A 7,095-nucleotide genomic window follows, 5' to 3' on the forward strand; every position below is an offset into this window, starting at 1 on the left:
CAGGTTAGGAAGGCCAGTGTATTTCTACAAACCAATGAGGTAAAGAATATCGGAATCATTTTCTGAGACACTTCTGCAATGATCCTACCTCGTACCCCCACCCAGTATTCACAGTCTTACAAAGTGAGAGGTTTTCTTCTAAGTGCCATTTCCATTCATATATTAACTTACATATTTTGAGCTTCTTTATGTTCTTTATGTATAAGCAGAGATATGTTTATACAGTACCTACTACAAATTTTGGAATAACTAGAATCTCACTAAAAGCCAAATTTTAATAAAAATCCATGGTGGAGGAGTCACAAAGGAAAACAGATTATCAGAAAAAGCAAAGCTAGAAAGGCTGGTAAGCATAACCATCAGAATGCAAGCTGCAGGACAACCTACCTCCTTTTGGAGAGATCAACTGATAGAGCAAGTGATATTAAGGATTAGCAAATTACCAGCTCAGGAAAAGCGGAACTGTAAAAAAAAAAAAAAAAGAAAAGAAAAAGAAAAGGTTGTTTTATCTATTTCAAGTCCATTCAAGAACATGTGCTCAGACATGCTTTCACTAAAAAAGTGTCTTTTTTAAATGTAATTAATCACTATATTTTGACGGTGATCAGATCTGATTGAAACAACCTGGAAGATGATGTGTTTGGAAGCTAAAAGGAAGAAAAGCTGTTTTTTGGTCATGGGATGCTATGTTTCAAAAATATGAGCCATGATATATGATTTTAAATGTTGGTGAAGAAACCAGCATAAAAGATAAGCAAATTTAATTATGAATCAATGAAAAGTTTTTTAAAAAATGTCTATGTCACTAGATTAGGATAGACAGTTCTTTCTCTCATTACAGTTTTTAAAACGATAGGAAAAGGTTTACTACTTGCTGAACAATGCAGCCAGATTATCTTAACTGCCCAGCTGCTACTATCTTTGGGTTCAGCCACCTTGCATAAAATAATATGGGAAAGCCTGATTCCTGCTACATAATTACATTTGTGGGAGGGAAGGGATTACATTCCATGAAATTGTGCTGAGATTGAAAGGAGCAGAGCAATATCACCTGATGGAAGTTTTTATTTCTTTGTCCTCTGGCTTCCTACGTGGTCTCTATCATAGAAGAATTAGTGCTTCTTTGGGAAGAAATACTACATTTTCCCTTTTGCTAATCTTCTTTGTCATATTTTTTCTAATATATTTAGCATGTATTTACTTAGGGGCTGCTAAGTGCCAGGCACTACTCCAGGTGCTGGAAATATGAAGGAGGAGGTGAAAATATTTTACCAAAGAATGGTTTCCTATTTGTTTATTTTATTTTATTTTTTTCTATTTATTTTAAATGAAATCCTCTGCTCAGAAGGTAACTACTAGAAAATCTAAAATAATAACAGTTGAAAGAGGTTGCCACCAGGGGCTAAAGATAAAAGAAGGGATGGAGCAAGAGACAGCTGACTTTCATCATAGCTCTTCTGTATCATTTCTTTTACCACTTCTATGTATTATTTTGATATAAATTAAAACTAAGTAACTGACTCCTTGAAGAAAAGAGCTTCAGATATGTTTACATCCTCAAAAGGAGGATAAAAAGACACTGACTGAAGAGATAAGGAAAAACAGTATTAAGGAGGAGTTAGAGACATGACTCAAAATTTGTCAACTTAATAGAGAAGATCACAAAGCTTTAAAAACTCTTTAATGTTATAAGCTAGAAAAGGGTTTAGTTTTTGAATTGGCAGAGCTGAGATGACATACACAATTAGCTCTGCTAACCTTTCTTACAATTTTTGGAATCATGGAACAACTACATTGAATTTATTTTTTTTTTAAAAGATTTTATTTATTTGAGAGAGAGAGCACGAGCACGGGGAAGGGCAGAGGAGGGAGAAGCAGATTCCCCACTGAGCAGGGAGCCCAACCCGGGGCTCAATCTCAGGACCCTGGGATCATGACCTGAGCCAAGGTCAGACGCTTAACCAACTGAGCTACCCAGGCGTCCCTCTATTATGAATTTAGCTGAACAAGTATTTATTGAATCCCTCCTATGTCCCTGATAATGCACCAGATGCTGAAACTGTACTACGAGCAAGGCAGATGCACTCCTTCTTCTCATGACATTTATAACATATTAGTGGAACTAAGAACCAGCGAGATTATTAACTTCATCCTGCCAAGACTCAAATATCAGGTTTTTACACAGCAAAAAACAATGACTGTTTTATCTCTTTAATGACCTGAAAGCATCAATAATTTTTTAAGTTCAAGCATCCACTCAGTTCTCTTTAACTTGTACCGTTGTACTGTGTTCAAATTTGCTTATGTTTTGCAACAGAAATCTAGAATTTCCCAATCAACCATACCAGTATAGTATAATTTAAAATGTAAAATCTATATGCCACCTTGCCAGACAACAGACACAACACTTATGCTGTAGTCTACAAAACAGGTGACTCTTATTATTTGGGTAAAATATTTGGTCAAATAAATGCTTCAAATGATTATAGTGGCAGATAACATGTCACTGAGGCTTGTTCACAAAAATAACATGCAGCTGCTAATATCCATTATCTGTAGTATGCCATACAAGAAAACCAAACTCTGAATAAAGCTATCCAGTCTATTGTCAGAGATAGAAGAGAATACAGTTTTAATAGAGAAAGTATCTCTGCCTAAAGCCAATAATCTAAGCTGACTAAGCATCCATTGATTTGGGGGCTTATGAGGGAGTAGAAGCCAACTGTTTCTGCAGAGCAACAAGAGTATGACTAAGACTATGGGCCTTCAGCCTTTTCTAGTACATTCCATAAAAATTCATTGCTAGACACAGGAGTCAGCCTGGGGGCAAAGACCAAATTGGCAGTGTTCCCTCCATACATATTACCCATTGCTAAAGCTAGGTACACAGACAAAGCAAAGAGGCCAGTAAGTGAAAGAAAGTGACTTCAAGCTTACAAATCATGACTTCAGAAAAGAAATCATTTCTCAAGATAAGATTTGGAAAGAAGCCTATTTCTAAGCCTCTTGTGACTGGACTTATAAAGGGTTGTCAAAACAGTTTGGTTCATCATGCTGTAATATGCAAAATGGCATGGTACTCTCCTCATGCATGTTACACCAATAAAATTAAGCAATTAATCTTTAAGAGTCCTTCAAATGGCATATTTTTTTTAAAAGGAAAGAAGTAATATTGTCAGCTACATTTGTTCTGAAAATTTGGATAAATTAAGAGATAAAATAATTTGAGAACCAATACTAGCATCCTTCTAGCTTATTTTCACTTAATGGTTTATTAATTCCATGAGTTGGATGTTTGCCTCCCAATTAAGTACCTTCATCAACATGGAGCCATTTTCATCCCTCTAAAAATTAAATATTAATGCCTTTGTTCCGTGGGCAACAATATATATTTCTCTCTACATTTGTGTTATCTTCACTGCATCTCAGTTATAACAAAATATTTTTCCTTAAAGTTTTAATTTTTTTTCTCTAACTTCTAATCAGTAAAGAAATCATAATTATTAAACTTTAAGGGTCAATAAAAACAAAGTCTCCATGATCTGTGGTTTTCTTTTTCTTATTATTATCTTTAGTTCACATGCAGTGCCTTATTTCCTTTATATAAATGATATTAACAATATCAATCATTTTTTATTCACCCCTACAGATCTTTCTAGACTAGTTTCCACTATGGATAGGACTGATTAGAGAAACACTCTGCTAGTTATCACCAAAGAACAATTTTAACGTCAACCAGTCAAAGTAAAGTCAAGTAACTGAATAGATCAATGTTTCTGAACTTTTTCTTTTCATCATTGCCCTTGCGAAGGAGATACTTTAGATATTTTTCCTAATTCCTCCAATGAATTAATAGCACAGATATACTATGTAATATATCTGTGTACAGATACATTATGTATTTTGGCTTTTTTGGAGGGCCACAAAGAATTGCAATAACTAAGATTTTTCTTCTCATCAAGAATCAATTTTTACCCATTCAGGGCCCTATAATTCCCACTGCAAATTCATGAAATAGTTGAAAAAAGTTAAATATTTCCATCACATTTTATAGGAAGTTTAATGATTCATTAGATATTTGGTAGTGTAGGCCAAAATGTTTACCTGGGAAGCAAAATTTCTTTAAAGTGTTATTTAAAAGTTCTTATACAGTTACCAACGTAAGTCATAATATATTTATATTTGCTTTGGCTTATAGTACATTTCCCCAAAATCTTTCATTAAAGTAGACCCTCTGTGGTAATATGCCATGTGTACCTGTGGCTTTGAGTACCTATGCCACTTTTTGTGCAACATATCTTCCTTTATCATTGATATTCTAGTTCAAAAACAGTATTGAAATACTTGTATATTCTTGAACATAGCCTCTGGAGGACTAAAAAGAGTCATGCTAATCCAGTTTAACTCAACAGATTAAAAAAAAAAAAAAAAGAAGGCTCTTACCCCATCATCATCCTTTAGGTTCTAGCCTCTGCTTCTCTGCTTGTTGTCCTTTTCCACCCAATTTCTGGCCTTCTTCTTCAAGGAAAAAAAAATGAGTTCCTCTTTACTGGAGCCAGAGAATCTGCGATGTCTTTGAATGTATGTCTGCCCACTAGATTCCCTTTTCTCAACCAGAATATTCTTCATTGCAGCAAGTTACTATAATAACATAGAATGTATAATGGCCTCGTACAATGTTGGGAAAGAATTCAGAGCTGGTTTCAACCCTTACTCCTGAAAATATGATCTTGGGCTTGCCATATTGCAACATTGATCTCTTAAATATAGTAAGTTAACAAAAAGTTAAATGATGTGTATTTTACTGTACTAGACAGTTTGTATTTTAAAAATCACACCAGTAATGCATGCATATTGATGAGAAATTAGAGGGGTAAAAACAGAGGAATAAAAACAACACTATAAAAACCATATCATCTTTTACCCCACCAACTGGAGATAACTGATTTTCAGTTGAATAATATTCTTTTGAGCACTTTAATTTTGTATTAAAGTTCATTTTTACGTAAACTATATTACATTTTATATTCCCTTGTTATGGACTGAATTGTGTCTCCCTGAAAATTTGTATGCTGGAGCTTTAATCCCCAAAGTCACTGTATTTGGAGATACAATTAAAATAGGTGATTAAGGATAAATGAAATCATAAGTTTGGGGCCCCAATCCAAGGGGATTGGTGTTCTTTTAAGAAAAGAAACAAGAAAGGAAAATAGCACATCTTGTCTTCTGCACAGTTATCTTCCTCATAAATGTTTAATAACAAGATGCGTGGTTTGTCTTCTTTAGATTCTATAGTTAAGAGTTCAAAGGGCAAAACTAGCTTATACTGGGAAGGAGTAGGATCAAATTTTTAGTGGAATTGGGTATGGAAAGAAATGCATCAGTCCAGGTTAGCACTGCCTTTTTTTAGAGATCTTATGTCCAGGTGATATCCATGGCTAATTATTTGCTCCCCCAAAATGGAAACTATGTTGAAATTTTCATTCAATTTTTATAGAAGTTTATCTTTGAGAATTAGTGTTAAAGAGCTCCCAGTTTTGTTGCTTAAATCTGTAAATATATAGACAAATACTTAGAAGCTGAACTTCCAGTTGTTGTTACAGAATTGCCCCAGCAGAAAATAATCTGGGGGCTTTTAGAACTGGCATAATCCTCATGGTAATTGCTAAAATACACATCAGCTGCTGGACAAAACACAGGATAAAATTGGTCATGGTGACTTTACAGGTCCCTGAACTGATAAGAGTCCTTGTACAGTGAATTCTCCATGTAGTCAGAGGTAAAGTAAGGACGTGAAGACATTCACTCATCACCTCATTCTTTATTCCAGGTATCACAATCTGCAAGTCTCAAAATGAACATTTACCTTATTCCCCAAACTCTATTTATATTACTAATATTCATGAAGTACAATGCAAAATCTTGATTCATCATTATGCAAACAACCCCTCAAGTAAGTCTGCATATTGTTTACGTTTTTAAAGAAGTTAAATGAATCTGAAGTCAAAATCTATACATTGTTACCTTCCTCATCCCCATAGATTTACACATGTGTATACTAACATAACACCTTGATTAAATGAACACAAATGATAGAGATCAAATTCATTTAGCATAGATTAATTTCCAGAGGACCATTGTGGTTTCTATATCACCTTACAGTGTGAAGAGAATGCCAGTTTTACCAGTGCTGTGAATGACAAATCTATGTTTTGTATAGCTTATCTTGATGTTTAAAATGGCCAGGAATGTAGTAGGATCAATTTTTTATAGCACCCTCTTCTCAAGGCCTATTGTCTCTAAAATTTTCACGAAGAGTCATTATTTGAAGATTTTGATCCTAATTTCAAAGATGGCATGCACTGTCTCCCAAAAACTGCCTAAAATTTTCTCTCTGTCCATAATTTACATGAGATTCTCAAAGAAGTAAGTTACTCCAATAAGACTGAGAACAATGGTCTCATCCCCCAGGTGGGTTAGACTACAATTGTACTGAGATAGTTGGAAAAAAAAATCGGTTCCTATGATTCCAGAATCCTTGGCTTTTCCCTCTTAATGCATCCTAATTCACCCTGTTCCTGTTTCAATTTACCTCGCATTTGTGCATCTAAGCCTAATGGCATGATTCTTTCCATGGTTTAACCACAAAAGACATGCACAACCCTCTCCAAACCAGCCTGGGCATGCATGCAAGAAGAGAAACTGAAGTAAAGCAGGCCTGGGTATATATAAAGATGTTTGGTCAATATTCATATATATAAAGATGTTTGGTTAATATTCATTTGGAGTGGTTTGTCTCCTTCCTAATGCATTTATGATTTTCCGATTGCCTTATAAAAGCCCTTTGATCATGATGTGCCTAGATAGGACTGTCATAGAAATTATCCAGCTTATGGTTTGCGAAGTTTATTGGATAGACTGATGTTTTGTCCTAACCTCTAAGAACTTTCAATCCTTGCTTTCATTTTCTTAAGATCCTTGTCTCTGAAGGTTTTTATCTGTTAAGCATCTCAAGACTTCAGGAATTTCCACTCTTTTTAAGGTAATGTCACTCCCACTCCCACCTGATGCTATGGAATGCAGCAAATTTCTGCA

The 7,095-nt window shown here is 34.7% G+C and overlaps 1 long non-coding RNA gene across 1 annotated transcript in view; it reads left to right on the forward strand.

The window, feature by feature from the left end:
- LOC140636325 (uncharacterized) overlaps window positions 1-5,949 on the forward strand; it is a 35,309-nt gene extending 29,360 nt beyond the window's left edge. Inside the window, exon 5 of the long non-coding RNA XR_012033600.1 lies at window positions 5,831-5,949. This is a non-coding gene — a long non-coding RNA (uncharacterized lncRNA). The remainder of the gene's footprint in view (window positions 1-5,830) is intronic.
- The last annotated feature ends 1,146 nt before the right edge of the window (window positions 5,950-7,095 follow it).

The sequence above is a fragment of the Canis lupus genome, chromosome 7 (assembly GCF_048164855.1).
Source record: "Canis lupus baileyi chromosome 7, mCanLup2.hap1, whole genome shotgun sequence".
Classification (NCBI taxonomy): Eukaryota; Metazoa; Chordata; class Mammalia; order Carnivora; family Canidae; genus Canis; species Canis lupus.